The sequence below is a fragment of the Gouania willdenowi genome, chromosome 22 (genome assembly GCF_900634775.1).
Source record: "Gouania willdenowi chromosome 22, fGouWil2.1, whole genome shotgun sequence".
In the NCBI taxonomy this organism is placed as follows: domain Eukaryota; kingdom Metazoa; phylum Chordata; class Actinopteri; order Blenniiformes; family Gobiesocidae; genus Gouania; species Gouania willdenowi.
In genome coordinates this window covers 30,981,177-31,007,597 of record NC_041065.1, presented here as the reverse complement: position 1 = coordinate 31,007,597, position 26,421 = coordinate 30,981,177, and the positions used below count along the sequence as shown (strand labels likewise).

The window sequence follows — 26,421 nt, the reverse complement described above, 5'->3', positions numbered from 1 at the left end:
AAAACACAAAAAATAAATCCAAAAACACACAAGAAAATTCACAAATTTACACCAATAACACACAAAAGTACAAAAAAAATTACACAAAATGTCTCAAATAATAAATAAATCTGAGAAATACACCAAATGAAATAAAAAATGCACAAAATGACTCCAATACATAAATTGACAAAGAAATGTACAACATTTAAATAAAAACACACTAGATAAATCCAAAAATTCACAAAATGACACCAATAACATACAAAAGTACAAAAAAATATACAAAATTTCTTCACAAAACATGCATTACAGGAAAATATAAAAAACTACATTAAAAATATACAAAATGACTTCAAAAACACACAAGACGACATACAAAAATTAAAGGGAAAACATACAAAACAACCACAAAAACACACAAACCCTTATTTTTCCTGCTGCTTCATTGGTCATAATTTTAAATGCTGACATTATTGTCTCTGATATTGGTCTTACATTTATTTGAGATATTTGTGTGTTTTAAAACATACGTGTGTGTTGTGTGTTTGGGGGGTAAAGCTGTGTCATGGTAAATGATGAGGGGAGCAGTCACCTGCTCTCCATCAGCAGGGGGTCTGTGGCCTCTCATTGATACGCACAGTTTGGAGTTTAATGCATAATGTGCAGAGGGAACAGTTGATGACCTCTGTGGTTTAACGTATGGGCCACAATCGCCCCCTGCACCTCGTATGGAAACCATGGACAATAATAAAATGTCCTTCACGATGCAGATCAGATGACTGCTCCACATTTACACTACTTTAATTGACTTCACTTAAGTCGTAAAATGATGCATTCAAGTCTTATTTTGACAAATTTCTAGTGCGATGAATGTGAAACTAAAGAAATTGAAGGAAAAATGTCTTTTTTTTGTGGTATTTTCCGCCTCCATCATCACCATAGATTTAGATCACCTCACATCTCTGCAGCCACAGGCGTTTGATTACAGGGCTCTGAAGCTCATTATTTAAATCACATTTTAAAAATACACATAGAAATGTAGTCCATAATTTTCCTTTATTTGTTTTTTAGATATTTAATTAGACTTTATTGAGGATTTTTGTGCAGAATCCAGACAAACATACATAGGAAACTTCATTTCACATGAATACAGAATGTTTTCAGCCTGAAATCAGATCAAAGTAACACAATAAATGATGGGAACCAATCAGGAGGCTCAGTTTTTGACATTATTGAGTGTTTCTGCTGCACACTCGTGTACAAACTGGACTTTTTTGTTTTTTGAAGTACATGGCTCTGTCAACACAAGGCAAATCCCCCAGTGTGATCCCTCTGTCCATTTGGCCACTGACGGGCTGCCCTTGGCTCCACCTCTTCAAACATCACAGACACCAGTTATTTAACCAACACGGGACATTATTGTGTCTTTAATGTCCTCAGTGTTTGAACGCGTGAGCTCCAACGACCTCTGATCTGAACTTTCCTGTTAATCTCATTGGGTTGCGGTTTCAGGTGAGCGTAGACTATAGTGGCTTCTCTCTTGGCATTCACCGCGTGCCTTAATTGTATTGAAATTAAATCAAGGTCCACTGTGAACACAAAGAGCTCAAAGCCAAACTTCCAAAAGCGTCACTGACTTTACCCAGAGTTCAGCGACACTTCTTATCATTTTATTGCCATTTATTTCCTAAAAGTTCTCTACAAAACCATCATTTTCTACTCTCTCTCTCTCTCTCTCTCTCTCCTTCCTTGTCGACTTTTCTCCGTCTTCATGTCCTCACCTGCGTTCTCCATCCCTGGACCGTTGCTATGCAGTGCTTTTCACTGCACACATCAAAGTACATCGCGCGCTAATCCCTGCAGACACACATTCTCACACATTTCCCCAAAGAAAACAACCAAAATTCACCGAAACATGAATTTTACACAAGTGGGATGACATTGGATTTCTGCCGATTTGATTTACATGCATGCGTTTATCGACGATTGATGATCAAAGGCAACAGAGAAAAACATCAAAGCAGGTATTTTGTTCACACACACATACAGACGGCAACACGTTTGCAGAGTAGAGCAGCTACCTTTTGTTGCAGCGCATAAAGAGAAGAGCATCACCGCTACCTAATGGCTACCATTCCTGCAGAGCAAAAACAAAGGACGACGACTACACTCCGACGCAACGATCCTGGTTATTAGCCTGATTATTAGCATGGTGTGGCTTAACCAGAGCGAACCTCCTTCATTACAGTTGGTAAAGCTGTGTCGTTATCTTCCCTCCTTCCCTCCCTCCCTCCCTCCTGCTCTCCATCTCTTCTCTACTGTCTGCACATGTAACTATGGTCATGTACATCCTGGACATGCGGATCGAAATAACAACATCCCCTATTATTTAGCACCATTTTTACACAAAGGATTAAATCTGATGCAGACAATGAGATACACCTGAAATCCATCTTTCTGTTAACTCTTAACCACCTTTTTTTGTCTATCGTAGTACAAACAGAACAAGGTTACATCTCAGATCAAACGAATCCCTCCTTTTCTAAAGACGATGCCTGAAAAATCACCGAAACGTCAGCCCAGTAGTTCCTCCGGCAGGTCCTCGCGGTCCCGATTTTTTTGTTATTGTTGTTGCCGTATTAGTTGTACGTAGATAGATGACACTGCGCAGCTCCATCCTGTGAAGAAGGTCCTTGTAGGTTTGGGAAGAGCAGGGATGGGGGGGGGGGGCAGCAGGCACACACAAAGGTGGTGGACAACGCGGGGTTGGGGGGGTGCTGATGGGGACAGGAGGCAGGCAGGCAGGTGTCACGCATGCACAAAAAAAAAAAAAAAAAAAAATCTATATTCTACTCAGTCAGAAAAAATCCATCAGAATCGGATCAGGACAAAAAAAAAAGCCCCAAATGTAGAACATACATATATAAGCCAGGTTGGTATATATGTATAAGGATCCAAGGGAGAAAGAGGAGGACAAGGAGAGGAAATAAGGGATGGACGAGGAGGAGAACAGACAACTGGCTCACACACAGACACACTGCGCCGCGGCAACGGCACGGGCTGCAATTTATGCTTTCTGGTCGACGCCCCCCCCCCCCCCCCCCACACACACACATGCATACGCACACGGAGCATCCCGCCCCTATCTGCCCCTGTCCCCGTCCCCGTCCCGTACTGGATGCGTGGCCCAGCTGATCAGTGCACAGGGATTAGCCAACAGGGCCAGCTGGCAGGGATTACACAGGCAAAATGGGGGAGGTGTGTGGGGGTGGGAATGGTAGGGGAGGGAAGGGGGGGTAGGCCTAATACTGGGGAGGAGGGGGGGGGGGGCTCATCTTCATCTTGTCCTGCATCCACACACACGTTGAAATAAAGTGATGCATTCAGAGATTTGTTGAAATGTTCACCATTAAACACACAACACGATGATTCTACATCAAGCGCAGCAGCATCCAACGCATCCAACCTGACCTCGGCATCCTCACACGGCGTTGATAACTGTATATAAACGTGCAGGAGGCAGCGGGGGAGGGAGGGAGGGAGGGCGGGGACCCCATGGGAGCGTAGGGGTCGGCTGACAATGCAAAGTTTTGACCCTTGACCCCTGCCAACCCCCCCCCCCCCATCATCCACGGCCATCAGCTGATGGAGAGGAACGAACAGACAGACACGGTGACACCCTCTCGTTCGCCCTTTATGCATTTCCTCTCATCCCTCACTCAGCTGCTCGACGCATCCAAACACTCGCACATTTTCAAACAAAGTTGTTTTTATTGTTGATTTATATTTTGAAACAATTTTTATCCCTCAATTGTATCTTTTTATATTCAAAGGATTTGCATTTTAAAATGTGCAGCCATTTTATGAGAAGAAACGTGTAACGCCAGCCAGTGAGCTGCGGGTAAATCACATTAGCTGCAATGATGTCCATCTTTATGATCATTTGCTTATGTTTGTTTAAGTGAACATGGAACTTCAGATCATGTTTAGAAAAATTGTGGAAAAAAATGAAATAGAAAATATTTGTTTATGGGTCTTTCCGTTTATTTTTTATTTTTTTATTTTTTGTGCTTTTTATGGTCGTTTTGCATCTATTTTCAGTTATTATATTTTTCTGTAATTTTTTATGTTTTGTATTTTGACACAAAATGTTTCCCTTTTTTGACTTTTCTGCCTGTTCAATTCCTTTAAAATATATATTTTTAATGATCTCACTTTTTCTTTTTTTGGCGTTCATATAGCGGTGTGTTTTCCACAGACATGCTCTTATTTCAAATTCAGGCGTGATTATGCATTTATCTTTGTTTAATCTGCAATGATGCAGTTTCAAGTGAATATGGAAGTTCGGATCATGTTTGGACATGAGATGTAAATTAATTTTTGGAATAAACATGTAAAAAAATAGATATTATGTAATATTTGTTCATGGGTCATTCCATGTCATTTAAAAAATCTCATGTTTTACATATTCTCTTTTATTAGGGTGTATTTTCCTTTAAAAAAAACTACCATATGCTTTGAAAAACATGAGAATTGATATATATTAAATAGATATTTTTATATATTTTATGTTACGAGTGAAAAACTAACAACAAATAATTATAAGATACAATGGTCTCATGTAAAGGGCGATTGGTGGAAATAACCCCCAAAGTTGGGTCCAAAATAAAAATGAAGTCGCATAAAGAAAAAATGTTTTTTATCCCACGAAAGACTTTCTACTATAAATTTAAACAGAATCACATGCAGTTATGACCCAATGAAAATAGTAGAAATAGTATTTTTTGGGATTTTAAGAGCGTGTCACCCAAGAACCAATGCATATATGTGACTAATCATTAGTGATGTGAACAGTCTATGTTCATAGCTCTAAGCTGATCTAATTACAGGAGCTGAGGCATATGCTAAGTTGTTTACTGAAGGCCCAAACATCGACACAGACAAACTTTTTTCCAATTTTAAGGATCTGTCATGTCCACCAGATAGAATGTATAGCAGATATTTTTCTATATTCTGAGAGTAGGTGGAGCTGTATTTATATACCACATTTAAGTTTCCTATGTGATGTAGTTCCTGAGATATTAGAAGCTGAAAATGGAATAAAAATAAGAACGCATGAAAACAAACAGCCCCCCCCCTCACTAAATTGTCCATATCTTAAAAAGTTTTCATCTGATCAAAATAAAAATCAACAGTGTGTCTATTGAATAATCACAGAACAATTGGTAACAATTTCATAATTTTTTGGAGACCAAAGTGCATCATGGGATGTCCTGAAAATGTGATGAAATAGCATGGAGTTACCATATTTATTTTTTGAGCGATATTACGACGATATTCCACGTTTGTGAATCGTCTTTGGTGTCAGTCGTGTCAAGTGTTACTGCGTGAGAAGCTCCATGTCAAAAGTTTTCGCAGTTTGTCAGACGTAGTTTGAGCTGCAGTGAATGAGATGCAGACACGAGTCACTCCGAGCATCCTCCACGCACGCACGCACGCACACACACACACACACACACACCCGTTTTTATCACACCGTGAGGACCAATGACAGAATGGTGTCTTATGGGATCCACCCTTTCTGAAGGTCATACAGATCTGATTTTAACTTCTAAAATCATGAAAAATTTAAGGGAACACACACATCACTTGAAACATCTAACACTCACTGAAAAAGTTCAAACCTGAATGGTGTGAGTGATATTTCAGGAGGTGGACCCCACCAGGGTAGAAGAACCAACACACACACACACACACACACACACACACACACACACAGATGAAGACGCCGTGTGACCCGAGTGATTTGTGTCGAATCAAAGTGACATCGTGTTGGGCCTCGCAGGCACCAAACACCTTTTAGTGTTTTTATGGTTAATATGTGGGATCAGACATGGTGGATGTGTGACAACAACAGCATTAGTGACATTAGTTTAGATGCTTTGATGTGCAACGACTACATTTTACTCTCATTTTGTGTGTATTTATTGTCGTTTTATATCTTTTTGGTTTCAGTTATTGTATTTTTCTCTTATTTTGTGTTTTTGTAGTTGTTTTATATCTTTTTTGTTTCAGTTACTGTATTTTTCTCTTTTTTTGTTTTCAGTTATTGTATTTTTCCCTAATTTTGGTTTGAATTATTGTATTTTTTTCTTTGTGCATTTTTGTAGTCGTTTTGTATTTTTTGGTTTCAGTTATTGTATTTTTCCCTAATTTTGTGCGTTTTTGTAGTCGTTTTGTATCTTTTTGGTTTGTTGTACTTTTTCCTCTTTTTGCTTTTAGTTATTGTATATTTCCCTCATTTTGTATCGTTTTGGTTTCCAGTATTGTATTTTTCTCTCATTTTGTGTTTTTGCAGTTTGACAAAAACCGTAGTTCCCTCTTTTTGCTTTTTGTGCACGTTAAATCTCTCCGACAGTAAATTTCCCAAATATTTCGCCTTTTCTCTTCTTTTCTCTTATTTTTTTTTGGGCGTTCATGTATATGTATGTTTTTGGCAGCCGTGCTCTTATGCATTCACACTCAGACGTGATTATGCACTTTGATGTTTCATCACCTCGCCCTCCATTTTAAAAGCCTGTACATGCGAGGATGGAGCGCGTAGGCCTGCAACCGCAAATAATTCTGCTGTTTTTTCCTCATCCTGCGGAACATGACGAAAAAGAAGCGAGTGATTCCAGACACAGAGACCCAGACGGACAGGAAGACGCCGAGATAGGCAGCGCTCGTCCCTACTTTGGTAATCTGATGGAGAGATTAGCAAAGCGGCAGCATTTGGGTCGGATTATGGAGTCATTAGAATCGACTGGTGCTCCAGAGCTTCCCTCATGTGTTAATGTGGCTTTGCAGATCTTCAGTGCAGATTGTCTGGGTTGTTTAGTAAGCATGTTCTACAGTCTTATAATGTGCAGGCAAGGGCCCTACACTAATGCTTCACACACATGTTTAATAATCCCACACAGGAAATACACGCATTTGATGATTTCACTCTATATATTTCTAAATATTTCCTAAATTTCACATTTTTTCTTTTTTAATTGTTGACTTGTGGATGTCTTTACGCTGCCGTACGGAACAAGGTTTTTTTTTTTTTTTGTCAGACGTGAGTGAAACTGCAGCGACTTTGATGTTTTCATTCATCCTGTGGCTGCAAATCCATTTTTTTTATTTCGCTTATTTTCTAATTGGATCATCACATGTAATATTTATTGGCAACAGAAATACATTTTATATTTGATTTTAAAAAAAAGTATATAATTTTTCTTCTCTGTGGCCTTTTTTGATTTTTTTTTTTTTTTTTTTTTTTTTTTTTTTTTTTGGCCATGCACTTTTTTTATTTCTTGCAACAACCAAAAAAATAAAATAAAATAAAATGAAATGACAGAAATTAATAACTTATTACAGATATTACAGCTTTCATCAGATGCATTTATTTATAATGATGATAATACATTTTATTTTAAAAGTGCTTTTCAAGAAACTCAGACACTTTACAAGTTAAAACTACAGCAAATTCAATTCCACTTTATGTATATAGCACAAATGACAACAATAGTAATCTCAATGTGCTATAAAAATGTAAAATTTTGAAGAAAATAGAAAAAAACAAAACAAATCCACATAAACATGTGATGAAAACAAAGAAATATGAAACAGAAAAAGAGAACATCAGTATTTTCATCCGGCCTTCCTTTCGTTCACATGTAAAACGTGGCGATGAGACGTTGGGTTTACGACGGGATTTAAACGGGATAAAGGATGAAGCCGTGAAGCTTAGCAGAGCCAGAGAAATGAATGCATTTATTTACGTTATTTATTTTTTTTGCATCTATTCTGTAAATATCTGCAGCGATACATGCAGCTCAGCTCTATGTGCATGCATGCATCATGTCAGGGGTGGGGTGGTGGGTTGGGGGGGGGGGGGGGGTGAAGCTCATCGACAGCTGATCAATGCTGCTGACGCTACGTGTGTCAGATGTGCTGATATGGTCGAGTGGCTCTAATATCACTTTCAATATCACTGCTGGGGGGCCAAAAAGCATGATGAGTGGGTTCATGTGTTGGTTTGTAGTAAATGCCTGTTTTAACATCATCTGCAAGAAGACACACACACACACACACACACACACACACACACACACACACTGCCTTCATACAGCCTTGTCCCAGTTCCCCACCCCCACCCCCCCTTTTTTTGTCAAATAGATTGCAACGTGACCTACTTCCCATTTTGCACCATTTCTCTCATGTTCACATGTCATTGTTTGAACATGAGTGATTTGCTTTGGGGCGTACAGTAGCAACAAAAACACAACATACTGTATATCATTTTTGGACAAAATGTTCCGTTGAATTAATTCAAAAGCTTAAAAAAAATGAGACAAAAAAAAAATAGACTGAGGCACATCAGCGTTTGATATTATTTATTTATTTTTTGTCTGAGTGAAATTAAACGTGTGTGTGTGTGTGTGCGACGGATGAACTTTTTTTTTTGATTTGTGATTTAAAATGCGTACACTTTGAGTACTTTCTGATGAGCACGAACACACACGACAGGTTTTAAATGTACAGAATGTCTTTGTGATTGTAATAAAGCGGGAGAATAAGGTAAATCCATTTCGCAGCCTAGTTAAGCAGAAAGAACAGTTGTGATTCTATATAATAAGCGTGGCTAATTTATTCCAGTCTGCAGTATTTATAACCCAGTTTGTATGAGATGCTTTTATTTATTTGTTTGTTTTAAAACAGATTATATTTAAATGTCATCTTTATCGTCAGTCATGATTCAAGTTAGTTTTTCTTTGATTTCCCTTTAACGTTGTGTTTTCACTTGTTGTATTTTCTTCTCATTTTGTGTGTTTTTGTTGAAACCCTGCAATTTAAAAAATTAGAAATGTATGTTTTGAGTGAATTCCGATTTATTTTCTGTTTGGTTTTTGATCATCAATATTGTATATTGTGTTTTAACTTGTTTTTGTATATATTGTCTTGCGGTGGTTTTTTTTCTTTGTCTTTTTTCATATAATTTTTTTTTATTAACAATTGAAAAACACCACAAAAAACATAAGCAAAGATAACCTCTATTCATTACACAAGGGCAATTCTTGCACAGTTCCAGCAGCAGATAAATAGAAGAAGAAAAGAAAAACAGCATAATAAAAAATAGAAGATATATAAACAAACGTGGGCCTGTACACAGTACAGAGAGAAAGAGGGAAGAAAGGACATTGTCCAATAAAAAAATTAGAATATGTACATATACACTAAACTAAAAACAGTCACATATTTACATATGTAGAATGAAAATGTTTAACAAATGTTAATGTACGGTTGGTTTATATTCTGTCGTAGAGATTGCGAGTGAAGGAAGTGACGTCGTCTACGTGCATTCACTGAAAGTGGTGCTGTTGATTGATCCTAGTCCCACTCTTCACATTTAAGTATTTTAATTTTGCGTATTTAGCTGTAAAATGTCCGGTATACTGGCCACTAAAGGTTGAACGGCGCAATTACAACTGAATTTTGCTATTGGTTGAAGACCCTGCATCATCATTTTAACTGTTGGCCCCACCTTTTCTATAAACGTGTGTGGGTGCGGAGGTTCAGCAGAAGGCAGGGGTTTACTTACCCTTTAATAAAAAGCTTTAGAACCACGGTTGTCTTAGGGGAAACGTAAATAAAAATGAAAAACAGCGTGAAACTAGAAAATAAAGCAGCAGTCAGGAGCCTCCATGCATTGCCACAAATGACACATTGGCCTCTGTTAGAATGGTGGTGACGAGAAACGATTAAAAAAGCGCAAAAATGACAAGAGCTACATTGGTTTGCATTAGTCAAACGTGTTGTCAAGACTTTTATGCCCTTTGCTACTATGTACTTGTGTGAAAGTGGATTTTCAGCTTGAAACATGAACCCGAAATATAGAACAAGACTTTACAAGGAGAATGATTTAAGACTCAGACTCTCTGAAAAGTTGTGTTCATCCTCTCAACCTTAACTTCTCATTACAGTTGTAGTGTGATGGACATGTTGTAGTACTGATATATGTTCAATCAACATGTGTTTGGTAGGTTTCTTTTTCCAAAATAAGATTGTTTCTCACTAAAAAAAATTTAAATAAATGAAGTGATAATTCAATTCAATGTACTTTACATTTAACAGCTTAAAAATCAATAAGAACATTAAAATCAGTAGAAAAACATTTAAAATCTATATATATTTATATATACAGAGGTGTAAAAAAAAGTGTTTGCCTCCTTCCTGATCTCTCAATTTTTTTGCATGTTTTCCACACTTAAATGTTTCAGATCAGACAAATTTAAATATTAGTCAAAGATAACACAAGTAAACACAAAATGCTGTATTTAAATGAAGGGTTTTATTAATGAGGAAGAAACAAATCCAAAGCTACACGGCCCTGTGTGAAGAAGTGTTTGCCCCCTAGCTCCTGTTAGAACATAACTGTGGTTGATCACACCTGAGGTCAGTTTCTGCAGCCACACCCAGGCCTGGGTACTGCACACCTGTTCTCCATCTAGAAAGCACTATAATAGGACCTACAGTACCTGACAAAGTGAAGTAGACCAAAAGATCCTCATAAGCTGTAGACATCATGCCGAGATCCAAAGACATTCAGAAACAAGTGAGAAAAAAGCAAATTAAACCTGTGAGTCTGGAAATGGTTCTGAAGCCATTTCTGAAGCTTTGGGACTCCAGTGAACCACAGTGGGAACCATTATCCACAAATGGTGAAGACGCAGAACAGTGGTGAACTTTCCCAGGAGTGGCCGGCCATTCAAAATTACTCCAAGAGTGCAGCGATGACTCATCCAAGAGGTGACAGTAGACCCCACAACAACATCTACAGAACTGCAGGCATCACTTGTTCATGCCTCACCATAAGAAAGAGACTGGACAAACATGGCCTCCATGGCAGTGTTCTAAGACCAAAAACAACATTAAGGCTCGTCTCATTTTGCCTGAAAACATCTTGATGATCCCCAAGACTTTTGGGAAAATATTCTATAGACTGGCGGGACAAAAGTTGAACCTTTTGGAAGGTCTGTGTCCCATTACATCATAAAAGTAACACCACATTTCAGAAAAAGAAGATTGTACCAACAGTAAAAATGGTGGTGGTGTGATGGATAGTGTGATGGTCTGGGGCTGTTTTGCTGCTTCAGCACCTGGAAGACTTGCTGTGATAAATGGAAGCAGGAATTCTGCTGTCTACCAAAAAATCCTGAAGGAGAACGTCAGGCCATCTGTTTGTGACCTCAAGCTGAAGCTAACTTGGGTTCTAGAGCAGAACAATGATCCAAAAACACACCAGCAAGTCCACCATTGAATGGCTGAAGAAAAACAAGACTCTGGAGTGTTCTCGTCAAAGCCCTGACCTTCATCCTATTGAGATGCAGTGGCGTGACCTTAAAAAGGCGGTTCATGCTGGAAAACCCTCCAATGTGGCTGAATTACAACAATTCTGCAAAGATGAAGATGAAATTCCTCCACAGCGTTGTGAAATACTCATTGCAAGTTATCGCAAACGCTTGATTGCAGTAGTAGCTGCTAAGGGTGGTCCAACCAGTTAGTAGGTTTAGGGGGCAAACACTTCTTCACACAGGGCCGTGGAGCTTTGAATTTTTTTTTCTTTCTCATTAATAAAACCCTTCATTTAAAAACTACATTTTGAGTTTACTTGTGTCATCTTTGACTAATATTTAAATTTGTTTGATCTGAAACATTTAAGTGAGGAAAACATGCAAAAAATGAAGAGATCAGGAAGGAGGCAAACACTTTTTCACACCACTGTTTATGATGTTTTCTTGTGTTTACAAATGATTCATTATTCATCAGGATTGGAAATATTCAGGCACACATTTCACTGTAGGGCTACACTGCATATGAAACTAAATTATCATGTTTTTTTAAGTATGGATGAGTCGTGGGTACATCAGGTTACATGTCTGAATGGGTACGAGACTGTTAAAAGTTACGGAACCAATGCTTTAGAAGATATGGATATAATCAAGAGTGGATGGACGGACGTATAAAAATGTGGTAATTTATGGACATATTACTCACACATGGAGTGTGTGAGTAGGTTTTTGTTGTGGGGGGGTTCCGGTAGATGGGAATACTTTGCGTATAATCTCAACCTAAAGCAGAATTGAATGAACGTGTTTTCCATGTAAACTTTAATTCCAAATCATTTAATCTGAAGAATGAAATGTAACCGTATCCACTGACTCTGTATATTTACAGTTTCACAGTTTTACTTTTTTTTTTTTTTTTTTAAATATTGTTTCAGCTTTTTTTCCTTCAGTCGTGGAGTGCGCTGGTTCTCATGCTCAAGGGTCTCTGTGTCCCTTTACTTTAAGAGCCTTTATTACTGGCCTACATCTGTCCCACCTCTTCTTCTTCTTCTTCTTCTATACCAGTGTTTGTATGGCTAATGCTTTTTTTTTTTTTCCTACGCAACACATAAGCCTTTTGCTGAAGGGAGAATTTGCCATTTATTTCTGGAGACAAAAAAAAGTGGAGAAAAGGGGCTTTAGTGCTTTGTACCTTTCCCCTCTTTTGTCTTCTTTTCTGTATGCAGTCTTTGCTCTGCGCACTATTGTGGCGTCTCTTCGTCTAATTCATAATTCCATGCCATGACTCTGTCCTCGGGGTGAAAGCATCAGAAAAACGCACTAGGGGTGGGGGGGTTGGTACAGTGGAGGACAAAGTCTTTTGACTCCCATGAACTCCTGTTCCCCCTCTCTCATAATTACACAGATGTATGGGCATGCAAACGCCACCCTAAGCTTTCTGTGTACAGCCAAAAACGGCCACATAAACGCAAAAATACAAGCGACGGTTTAATTTTAGCGTGATGCTGCTTATGCAAAACTTAACAGCTCTTGCCTGATTCTAAATTTATTCTAAAAGGAGAGACAATAAAAAAAAATCTTGCATCCCCAACCAGGCATAGCTCGGGGACAGGTTCCATCAGGATCTGTTTGAGGATTGGCTGAGGATGTAGTGCGAGAGGAAAAGTTGCTGTTGGCAGCGCGTATACAGAAAGAAGGGAGCGAGGGGGTTCACAATACAGGATTTGAAACCAAAGCCTCTTTAGTAAAGAGGAGGAGGAGGGAGGCAGGGGGAGGGAAAGAATGGGTATACATGGTGGTGGATAGATACAGGATGACACAAGGTCCAGATTAACCCTAATCTCAGGCCTGCTGGTTTAGGTGAGGCTGAGAGACTGAAGGAAGCCGTCCCCATGCCAGGTGGTCATGAGATTGTAAAAAAAAAAAAAAACAGGAAAGGGCGGAGGCAGCGAGGTCATCTCAGGGTGTTGCTAGGGAAGACGAAAACGCACGTGACACAAGACTTTAGTTTATATCAAAGCCTAAAACCCAAAACGAGCGACCCCTAAAACCAGACTAACTAATGTAGACGTGATGATGATGATGATGATGATGATGATGGTGACTGCAGGGGGAGGAGTGGGTGCTGGTGGTTGGTTGGTTGGTTGGTGCAGGGTGACGGTGGCACATGCCTGGGTGCAGCGGATTATCGGGGCAGTCGCTAATCTGCTGTTTAGTTTGTATGTAGGGCAAGAGTAGCTTAGCCCGGCCGCTATTAGCATGAGAGAGAAGAGGAAGTGCTGTTACATAGCAGCACTCATCATCCCCAATAAATCACCCATTACACTCTAGTGTGTGTGTGTGTGGTTTTACATGCTTTAATATCAGATTATTCAACTGTAAATTCATCAAATGCAACAAGATTTGGAAATTAAAAGAAATTAACAAAACGAAGAAAAAAAAAACATGAGAAAAATGACACGTATCACTTGAAATGTTAAACTGGAAGTAAATGAGAAACAAGCAGAGGTGTAAATACTACTGATGTATCCTAGTACTCAAGTAGAACTACTGTTTATTGAATGTGTACTCGAGTACAAATAAGTCATACATTAAATACTCAAGTACAAGTAAAAAAAATAGATCAATTAAATAGTTCTCAAAGTAAAAGTTATGAGTTACTTTCACCTCCCTATGTTTATTTTTTCTAATAAATGTTGCCATGATTCCCTTGCATACAGTAAGACATCTCATGTATAAACTTAAAAAGGAAGAGACCAAATCTTGCTCAGTTGGAACATAATTTATTTTCCATAAAGGCATATGAATAGAATAAAAGATTTGTCAAAGTACAGTTTTTTTTTAATATATTTTCTGTTTTTGTCTTTTGTGTGAGTTTTATGTCATTTTGTGTGTGTTTGGAGTCAATTTTTTTGTTTTAGGTGTCCTATATTTAGTTGTTTTATGTATTTTTGTTGTCATTTTAAGCGTTTTGGTTGTTGTTGTTTTTATATTTTTTCCTATTTTGCAAGTTTTTGTTATTTTGTGTTTTTTGCCGTTCTGCATTTTTTGACGTTTTGTGTATTTTTTGTTGCCATTTTGGATATTTTCCTCTCATTTTTTTTGTCCTCAAAATGTACAAATCTTTTTTATTTATTTATTTATTTTTAATAAAATAACACCAATGAATTCAATTCAATGCTGTTTTGGCACGGTGCATTACGTTAAATCTGATTGGTTGGTTATGATGTGATGCATTTTTGATTGTTGTTTGTAGTTTCACAATGTCCGTTAATCATTTTAAAACAAAAATAATAATTTACTCAACAGTTGGGTGTAGAAATGTAACTAATGACTTTATTTCTTTTAAAATAAGTAGAATTACTGATTTAGAAATATACACAAAAATGTACCCATAAAAATAACTCAATTACAGTAACGTGAGTACTTGTAATCCATTAATTTCACCTTTGGAAACCAGTACGTTTAATTATAAGATTAGCTACAATTAATAAGTCTGAATTCACAATCGTGATAGTTTTTAGCTTTTGTTCAAAAAACTTCTTCACAAAGATCCTCGATGGATGCAGTAAATCAGCTTTCAGACTTAAATGAGTTTTTCCTCCCACGCCATAAAAGCAACAATAATAAACTCAACTATACAGTTTTTAGGCAAGGCAAGGCAAATTTATTTGTATAGCGCATTTCATACTCAAGGCAACTCAATGTGCTTTACATGATAAAACATTCAGTTGTTTAAAATCAAAAAGAACATTTAAAATCATCAGTAAAATCAATTAAAATCATCAGTAAAATCATCATTACATCAACAACATGACTAAAAATCTCCCTCTCAATCATATGCAGTAGAGAAAAAAAGTGCCTTTAACTTTGATTTAAAAATGTTCACATGTGATGCTGACTTCAGCTCTGCTGCAGTTTGTTCCACTTCTTTGCAGCATAACAACTAAAAGCAGCATCACCATGTTTACTGTGAGCTCTGGGCTCCACTATCTGACCTGTGTCCATAGATCTGAGAGACCTGCTGGGTTCATACCTGACTAGCATCTCACTGATGTATTCTGGACCAAACCCATTCACAGATTTATACACCAGCAGCAGAACTTTAAAGTCTATTCTGAGGCTGACTGGGAGCCAGTGTAAAGACTTTAAAACTGGAGTAATGTGTTCTGACGTCTTTGTTCTGGTTCAGACCTGAGCTGCAGCGTTCTGAACCAGCATTAGATGTTTGATGCTCTTTTGGGGGATTCCTGTCAGAAGACCATTACAATAGTCCAGTCTGCTGGAGATAAAAGCATGGACCAGTTTCTCCTGATCTTTCTGTCATTAAACCTTTCACTCTGGAGATGTTCTTTAGGTGGTAGAAGCTGTTTTTGTGATAGATTTGATCTGACTGCTGAATGTAAGATCTGAGTCAATCAGAACACCAAGGTTTTTGACTTGGTCTTTATCTTCTAAAGATCCAGACTCGGATACTTGCTGACAGCAGTCCTCTTTTCCTTGTTACCAAAGACAATCACCTCTGTCTTGTCATGGTTTAGTTGAAGGAAGTTTTCACTCATCCAGCAGTTTACTTTTTCTAAACAGTCACACAACACCTCAATGGGACCATAGTCATCTGGGTTCAGTGATAGATATAGTTGTGTGTTGTCTGCGTATCTCTGATAATCAACCTTACAGTTCTGTAAAATTTGTCCTAAAGGAAGCATGTAAAGGTTAAACAGAAGAGGTCCAAGAACAGATCCCTGAGGAACCCCACAGGACATTGGTAATCTGTCAGATTCAAATTTTACAATGCTTACAAAATAGCTTCGCTCCTCCAAGTATGACTTAAACCATTGCATTACTTTTCCATTTAGTCCAACCCATGTTTGCAATCTGTGCAACAAGATTGTATGATCTACAGTGTCAAATGCAGCACTTAGATCCAACAGAATGAGAACAGATACTTTTCCTGAATCAGTGTTCAACCTTATGTCATTGATCACTTTGATCAGAGCAGGTTCAGTGCTGTGATGAGAACCAAAACCTGACTGAAATTTATCAAATATTTTGTTGAATGTTAAGAATTGACTCAGTTGGTTGAAGACCACCTTCTCAATGATCTTAGCCATCAATGGAAGGTTCTGATTGGTCTATAGTTAGCCAGTATAGAGGCATCCAGTGTTCTCTTTTTTAACAGAGGTTTCACAGCAGCTACTTTTAGGTCATATACGACCCATCAGTGTCCAGTGTAACAGTGAACAAAAGTATTAGTCATTTCTTTGTGTTTAGTTGTTTTTTTTTTACCACATAAATAACAACCTGTCAGTGTTAGAAAATATTAAACATTAACTTTGTATCAAAACATTAACTTTCCATATATATACAGTATATATTTATATAGTTGTTTTTTTTTTTAATATTTCTACTAAAATACTAGAAATCAACGCATTATTTATTGGGTTAATATTTTTCTGATTGTGTTTTTTGATTTATAAAAACTACCGTGAACTTGACAATTTTCATAACAATAATTCAAGGGTTAACATCATTAACATATAGAAATAAATGCAAATGGATGGAAAATATGAAATTAGTTTCCTGAAATGGTAATATTGTTATCATTTGTATTATTTCTAATATATTTGAAATAAAATCAAGCAGAATTTGTAATCTGACACCCTATGAAGCCTCACATGCACGTTTTGGGAAAATATCACTTATTTATGTGCATTTTTTTTCCCCATAAACAGGTGGTCAGAGAGATGGAAATGCCAATTCTTGCTCAAAATCATCTGATGTAATATGACTCAATAAGAGGGACTTACTTCACCTTCTGAAATGGAAATATGTTAGTTTTATGACATGTACTAAAGCTTTACTCACATGTTTTAGAACAATATCAAACATTTCCACCATATTTGTAGCAAACGGATGGTGTTTTGGTGCATTTCTGTTCTAAATTATGTAATAATGTGTATACATAACAGTTTGTGTGACGTCTTTTTTAAAATTGTACATCAAAAGAGAAAAAACAACAAATAAAATCAAAATGCAATTAAAAAAGGTTCCGCGCTAAAAAAAAAAAAGCAATTTAATTATTCTTTCTGTAATTAATTGATCGCAATTAACACGATAACGTCCCAGCGCTAGTAAAAACACTTATCTGTCGACAGGACTCCACATCCCACAATGCAATGTACCTAAGTTTTCTAACAATGTCACAAAGTGTTTAAAGTGGAGATCAAAAAAAGAAAATTGCAAGCAAAAATGTCTCAAAACAATCGTCTTAGATTTATTGATCTACATGACTTTTGTCTTTATCTGATAAAATATAATTGACTACGGCAGCTTTAAGATATTTTAATGAATTTATTTGACATATTTTAGAAGTATTGAGGAAAACCAGATAAGACATAATCACTGACTTCAACATAAGAGATAATGTTAGCACTTGTTAAATAATGGTCCATCCTGTTGAAAGCGTTTCCTTTCATGCTTTGACGTCATTCTAACCAATCCTATCCACACTATGTACATTTCCCAACAAGTCGAGTGATTTATGTCAAGTGAAGTCAAGCATGGGCCAGCATACCAATCCACATTTGTCCAGTTTGCCTTTCCCAGCCCGCTCTATCAATTTGATATGGCGAGCGTTTGAATATGAATCCCCGGAGAACGTCGGCTTGCTTTTATCTGGCTGTAGCTTCACAGGAGCAATCAAACCCTTTGTTTTTTTTCACACCATCCCACAATTCCCACCTGCTGCAGCAAGACGATGGAGGGCCCTTTGGAAAGAAGAAGGCGGCGTGATTTATTATTCTAATTAGGCGAAGTGAGACTTTCGCCATAATTACACCGAATCACCAAAACACTTTTGTGGTTGGCTTTGCTTGCCTGTGATCTGCTCTGATGTTAATCAGAGGCAGCGACTGAGTCGAGGTGTAAAACTGCTTGTGAATCACACGCTGCCAGTGAAGCCTCGCGCAGAGACGTAAACAATCAAACAAACACGTGTCATAGACCAGGCCCAGTTCTCAAAAAGGTGAATGTTAGGAGCGTTTGGGGGTAAGAGTGGAGAACCAAGCTTATTTGGTCAATTTGGGTATATATGCTGAGTCAGAATATCAATGTCACCAAGCTATAACTTGAGCCCTTTACCGCTTAAATTGAAAATCAAAATCGCTGCCAAAAAAGGCAGATTTTGGCCAATCTTTAGCATTTTACAAACAGATATTCAGAGTGATAATGTCAGTTTATTTGGTCAAATTTTAGTGGAATCAATTTAGGATGTCCTAAAGTTACATTACATTTCAGACAGAACTCTGTGGAGCACAAATACCCCCGCAATGCAACATATGGTGCAAAGATAATCGTTGTTGATATTTGCATGAACAAAAATGAATGATTTCATTCACAAGCTGTTCACTGGTGTCACACGTTTTTTTACACCTGCATAATGCTGTACATCGTAGCTGAAGTTTCCGACATTTGCATCGCAAGGTTCTGCAGTTGTTGGCAGGAGATCATCTCTAAGCTAACCATGTCCATAAGCAGTTTTTCCTTTTTGTGTTTTTTTTCACAAACAAATAGTCACATATTTACATGTGTACTACTAAAATATTTAACAAACGTATAGTCGGTTTACTCACATGCATTGAAAGGATCAGGCCAGTGAAAGGATCAGGCAATGACGGTTCCCTTAGGAGAGCTCTTCTTCTCTGCTTCATCGTCTACTACCAAACCACAGAGCTGGAACTGTTGCCACCTGCGGTCATAGATTATTTTTTGGGTCACAACTGTTTTTATCCTCTTTCGGTAAACAAAACATTATTACATCGACATCTTTAACTTTTTCTGATTATTTAGAACAACCAAAAGCAGCACAAGTTGTCATTTTGACTAAAAAAGTTGCTAAATGATGTACAAATAAGGCTGAATGTTTCACTCCAGTAGAAAACAATGGGATGTTTACAGGCACTGGGGCCGTGTGACATCATCATTTCAAGATGGAGGAACACAGGCTATAAAACTGTAAAGTAGCTACATTTTTAAAAGTAAATAGGTTTTAAGCCACATTTGTAAAAACAATGGAGGATCCCTTTAAAGTTAGTGAGAAAACAGGGAATCTGCAGCACAGTTTTTTCCAAACCGTGTCCCAGTCAAGCGGCGAGTTTAACACGCAACGATAGCATAGTCAGTTCAATTCAACTGTGGTGTTTAATTCCAGGTCATTTCATAATCTCTTTGATATGCACTCACATCTGCACATCCCCCCCCCAATCACTCACTCACAATCAACCAGCTGCAAGCTGGCGTCCTCGCCAAATCCTCACACACACACATGTTCAATCACTGAGCACACACACACACACACACAGGCTCATTCACATCATACTGCATCTGTCAAATCTCCCATTTTGGCCAGGAAACTACCGTATTTTTACCCCTCTTTCCCACCATCCACCCATATTAGTATTCTCCTGTAAATATCCTGTATTAAAATGTAATGATAATTAAAATATAATAAATAAAAACATTAATCTGCCTCTCTAAACTGAAAGCTGTCACAAGCCTTGCGAGAAATACCACCTGTAGTTGTCTGGGTTGCAGTTTTTGTGAGATTAGATTAGATTAGTGCCGGCGACAGCAGGAATAAAACCCGGAAACATTAAGAAGAGAGATACAGTAGATGGATGTGAAGAAGACGTTCTGTCGGAAAAAAACCCCCAAAGAAGTCGTTTAAGTACCTTGGAAAATTCCACAGCAAATGAACCTTCCTAAAATGAAGCAGGATGGGGCACAGTTACACGTTCTGTAAGATTTCTAGTTGCAGTTTTAGTGTCTCCCACAGGCAAAGTACGTCTCATAGATACTTGAATAAAAAATGACTATGACAAAAATAAAAGTATTGAAGTTGCTCCCTTACTTGAGTAAAAGTAAACTAAGTGTAAAAAAGTTAAAAAAAAAAATGTCCCTACAATAATAAAATGAAGTTTTTAAACCAGCAAATTCCACATCTTATTTTTTTAAGAGCTTGTAGAATACTGGTACATGGAAACAAGTAAAAACTGTTACCTTTGAACACCTGTGCCCGTATTCACTAAAAGTAGCTCGTGGTGATGTCACTCTTAGAAAAATCTTACAATTCCTCGAATTTTAAGATTTTTCTTAGAATTTTACCTTCTTAGGATAAAAGTAATTCACAAAGTATCTTAGGCCCAAAGAGAGCCCCTAAGGTGAAAAACTGGTTGTAGTAGTAGTGAGGATGACTTTAAGAAACCTTAAAGTGTCTCAAACAAACAGAAACATAGAGAAAGACAGAGAGACACTGATTTAATAAGACGCTACCGGCTTATGTTTATTATTATTATTATAGTGTTTCTGGTTTGTTTTAGTTTTTCACACCGTCCACCAAGTTGTGTTGTTTTAAACTCTAACTGGCAATAAATCTATTCTGATTCTGACTTTTCTCACACAGCGTAACGTAATAACAGCCTTGTATTGCTGCGTGATTTGTTCGTTGCCTTCTCTGTGCGCTGTAGTCTCCGCCCTCGCTTTGATTGCAGCAGGTAACAGCACTTCACACTCATATCTTGTGCCACAGCAGAGGGAACGATACATTGATTAGCAGGGCCAGCAATCACAGTAATCACTGACAGCTGTGTCTGCTCCACCATTAATATAACATACGTAAAATTACCAACGTGGACAGTTAACTGCAATAAGTAAATTGTTATTATAATCAGCATATGAATGAGGTTCAAACGTTTTAAGCTGTGTACAAATTAAATTAATTTTGCTAAATTAAATTAATTTCACGATTACACATTTTTTAATGCAGTCCATGTAAGATCAGTTTATTTTATTCTCCATTCATTACTAGGAGCACAGAGCGCTTTTTTTAAACTGTCTCTAACAACCAATCACAGCTCTTATCAGACTGCATCATTCCCAGCAACGGGGTCAACCACACCTCACTAAAATAAACATTTTTGTCAACTCTTTGCTAGGAGTTGCTCTCAGAAACTTCCTGAATCACTTTTAAAAGATTCCTTGCTAGGAATTTTTAGGCTAAGTTGGGAACTTTCTGAGGGGACTCTGAGAAGCTTCGTGAATACAGGCACTGGAGAATTTAGCACTCATAATAAATAACATTTGTAAATAAAATGTCAAGAAAAAAAGAAGCGCAACACTGCCTGTGTGTGTGTGTCTGTGGCTCAAATATCCCAGTGGTTCAGGGACAGACAGAGCTGAGACTTTCAACATGGCTGCTGCTTGGTTCAAGGGTGTGCAACGTCGGATTTGTTTGGACTGCAGTGATACCATTCATGAATTGTTTCATAAAATTGTCTTAAATGCAGACAGAAAAAATAAATAAGTAAATGCAGACAGGTAGTCATGGTAACTCAAGATAAGTTAGAGCAGCTCAATGTTGACAGGTAGTCATGTTAACTCAGGATACGTTGAAAGCTGCGTAGAATCTTTGGGTGGTAATGCTCCTGGACTTGGTTGCCAACAGCCGTAAAACTACACAGAAGAAGAAGAATCTACAGGAGTGACTGCACAAAGGGCTTTTAAAAACAACTAAAGTGGCTCTAACGTCCTAAAAAAAAAAAAAAACACCCTGTAAATATTGACCAGCAGGTGTCCTCAGTGAGCAAACAAATCTGCATAATAAGTCATTAGAACCACATGAGTAAGCACAAGAAATGAAAAGAAAATATGTAGTGTAGTGAACATAAAATGTAAATGTCAAACTTAAAGACAAGCAATGTGGAATGAACAGTAAATGTACTTGTATATGAACTGTAAGTATATTAAATTTAAAAAAAAAAAGTGCATTATATACCTTTTTATGTTTTCATTTAGGCTGTATTATTATAACGTAGGGATGTTCACAGAATATATAAGCAAATATAAGGGATACTAGAGCTTAGTTGGGGTGGGGGTACGGCTCCCAGAAAATGGCCCATATTTCAAATACAAAAACTGACAGGTGACAGGGGTCACCAACATGTTGCCCACGGGCCCCAGGTAGCTCGCATGGACCACGCGAGGGGCCCTCAGGCCTGCTCTAACAACAGCACTCGTCACCAATTAACTCCATGTAATAAATGTGATTTACCAGGCTTCAAACTCATAACAGATGCTGTCAGAGCTTTAGTAGAGATAAATACTGCTGCTCTTGATGAGTTTTGGTTTTGAATGAACTATCTTTAAATGTTTATGTTCACCAAAACATTGAGACAAATGTGTGCAAGTATCGCAGATAGGATTTCATTAAAATGCTGCAGATTGGTTATTAAAAGAGTAGTTAGGGGCTAGTAAAATGAGAACATGATGATTCCCAATGAAATGTTTCAGAATTGGTCATTTCAGAATTAAACAATGACATAAATTAAAGGAGCATAAGGCAGGATTTGTGAAAAAAATAAAAATAAACATTCATTTTAAGTCTTTTAACGCTAATGGGTGATGAAGCGCTCACTACCACAGAGAATGAGCCCACACACATTTTTAAATGTTGCCTTGAACAGATTGTGTGAAACATTTTGTTCTGCAAATTTCCCGCGCAGTTCTGCAGACGTGACATCAAATGACGCTGGTGCGTTTTCTCGACGGCTTGGAGTTGCGTCCCAATACCGGAAATAAATAAGAATGAGAAGAAAACTGCTTGGAGACTGAAAGAAGACAAGCACGGTGGACTAAACTACTGTTTGGTTCCGCAGAGGCATGTGCACAGGTCTTCCAGTAAACGGTCACATGAACGGCGAGTAAATAAATAACCGTGTCACAGTTCGGAGTGCGGATCGGGCCGCATTTTCTCGTCCGAGTTTGACCAAACAGTGAAAACATCATTTTTTCCTCAAAGATTTACTTTTGAGGAAAAACGTATATTTACGTTTGTTTTAGTGGTTAGCGCTGATTTTATTAACAAACAACTGTTAATGTCGACATCGGATCAGCGCACGGGTAACAACCGAAAGTGAAACACAAACAGGGGCGCAGTGTACGCAAGAGACCCACGGATCTATTTACATAATCCATGTATCAAAGATAAGGATAATTCAAGTTATTGTGTAGAAAAAGGAATGTTTGAACGGTGTATTCCTTTATAATTGTCTTCCTCCCTGCACTGTGGATCTTCTGTCACTGCTTCAGTTAAAGTTGTATTCTCCAGGGCTACATCAGCTGCTGCAGCAGGAAAGGAAGAACGCTGCATGCAAACACTGTATGACTGAACCACCCTGGTTTCACTATGGAGTCTGATTTCTACATCCTGCCCTATGCTCCTTTAGGTACAGGATTTCCTAACTTTTTAGATAGTTGCAAAGTCTTTCTTTATGATCTTTCCCTCTAATTAAAGTGAAACTGGGACATTGTAGTGTGCATTAAACTGGTATCCCTTCAGATTATTCAGTAACTTTAAAGTATCTCACGGCTTCATAAAGGTTGGTGAGCCCTGATCTAAATGCATGCGTTTTGCACAGAAGTGCAACTGAACCCAAGTGCATTTCCACACAACATCCTGTTTCTACACTTTCTTTTCTTATTTCAAACCCTTATTTCCCCAATTCATTCCACGTTGTGCTCTTTACCGTATCCCCCCTTTCTTCCCGTATTACACACGCCCTCAAACAACCCAATCATCCTGCATCAACAGGCATGTGAACCCAGTGTTAGGTTCACCTCGTTTCCATCACTCTCTACCTGCTCTATTTCCATCTCTGTGCTTTCACTCTCCCAGCTTTTGGATAATTACCTGGCATTTGCATTGCAAAGTCCCCCGTGCTGCCCTCAGCTCCTCCGCAGGTGATTGAGCTTCATTTCCAGCAGATAAGAGAGAGAGAGAGAGAGAGGGAGGAATGGAGGATAACAGGAGGGTGTGTGATGCTATTCTGGCTAGGCAGGATACACAGGAACAATGGCCCCGATTCCTTTGTAACTTTCCCAGTGTGGATCAGCGCGGGCACGTTACAGGTTCTCACACACAAACAATCATCATGACAAGCACATCACTTTGGTGTGTGCAGAGGTTGATGTGGAGGAAAGATGTCTGACTCATGCACACTCAGAATACTACTGCATTTCTGTGTCTCTGCTTAATTGTTGGTTCTTGTAAAGGCCGCGGTTACGAGTACGTTAAACGTATCCATAGACTGCCACTCTATGGATACGTACAGTAGCGCCCCTCATTGGCCAGTTTAGGTCACGTGATAAGTGCACCACGTGACATAAAGTTTGGTCATTTGTATTTTAGCTCATATTTATTTTTTAACTATCCCGCTAACCCTTTTATTTTAGCCCTAACCCTAACTGTAAATCTATTCCTAACCCTAAAATGTTTTTTTTTTGGTCGGAAATGTGTTTTTAAAGGTGGAATTTGCAGTGTTAAATATGTTAAAATGAAGAAAAAAATCTTGTCAAATGTGAATTCAAACCCACGTTAGTGAAACCCACTAAGGCAGGCATACACTGTGCGATTTTTGGCCCATTTTGAGCCGATTTTCGACTTGTACGACTATTTTGTGGGATCGTGCGAGTCTCTGCTAGATCGTGTGTCGGGCATCGTGTAGTATACATGGGGTCACGAGAAGCGATGAACACCTCACGACCAGCTCCCGATCAGCAATCGTAGGTCGTAAGGAAGTCAAACATGTTTGAAATCCAGTCGCTGCTCGTGAGGGTATCTCACAGTTGAAGCAGTGCCACAGACCGGCTTACCGTAAACGCTCACACTGTGCATGCGCGAACACCGTAGGACCGCTGTAAAATTGACAGATTTACTGCCCACGTCTGTCCAGTCAGCTCCTGGTCCATCACATCGCCGTCTTTTCTTTTTTAAAGTTATTTTTGCTGAGATTTGCGAGTGTCTCTCCACTTCCGGGTTTTTCTTCTTCGTCTGTTTTAATGGCGATGCTTCAGTGTTCTTCTTCTTCTAATTTGTACGTTGCATTTCCGGAAACAAGATCCCGACGTGTCGTGTATGAACATGCATCGTGAGCTGCGCACATTCAGGCTCTGCATCTGAGTCGCACAGTTTGAGCTGGAGCTGAGTGCATTGTATCCCAGCCTTTAGACCACAGACTATCCAGGCACGGTGGTGACACAAGCATGTTGCGCTTATGTAGAAAAGCTCCGGAAATGTCGCGGGGGCAACGGCTACGTTTAACGTACCTCCAGACACTTTCTTTTGTAAAACACCATCCATATTTTTTTCTTCACTTGTCTTGACGAAACATATGGACGTTTCTTCACATTTAATAAATAAATTTCTTTATAAATATCAGAGCATACTTTAACTGGTATAGCGTCGCAATCTGTGCCGGAAATGCGAGTCATTTCGCTCTGCGTCGCAAAACATCCAACAATACATGAAGTTTCCCACAGTCGTGTATATGGTTATTATTCAGTGTCCATGAGTCACTGCGATGTCAGTTTAATTTTGTATGCACAACCAAAATAAATGGTAAAAAATACATTATTCAGACATAAATGCACAATTTATGCAACAACGACTATAAAGTTCCCATTTTGTAAAGAAAATATTATTACGCGCAAAAACAAATTTATCAGTTTGCGAGTTTTTTGTTGTGTATTTTTGGAGTAATTTTGTCTGTTTATTTTGTGTATTGTATTGTTTTGAATGTCTGGGGTCATTTTGTGTATTAACGTTATATTCTTCTCATTTTGTGCATTTTTAGAGAGATCTTGTGTCATTTTGTCATTACTTGTATGTTTTAGCCATTATATGTATTTTTGTAGATTTTTGTGTGTTTTGGAGTCATTACGTGTGTTTTTGGAGATGTTTGTGTATTTTTGGAGTCATTTTGTGTATTTTTTTTATTGTTTGTGTTGTATACATACAACTCCATATAAATAAATCCATATCATAAATTACATCTATTTTTAGATTTAATTTTAAATTGTTTTGATTTAAATTAAAATTACAATGGAAGTATGCCATTAAAAAACCTAAAACCTTACTCTATCTTGCTTTATGTGACAAAACTGAAGGGACTGGAAACTGGTTCTTGACCAGAAAATCCAATCCTGTTATTAAATCAATAAAGTATTT

General features: G+C 38.0%; 1 protein-coding gene across 1 annotated transcript in view; it reads left to right on the top strand.

The window, feature by feature from the left end:
• msrab (methionine sulfoxide reductase Ab) overlaps positions 1-26,421 on the top strand; it is an 82,668-nt gene that overhangs the window by 3,685 nt on the left and 52,562 nt on the right. The gene's annotated exons all lie outside the window — the stretch shown is intronic.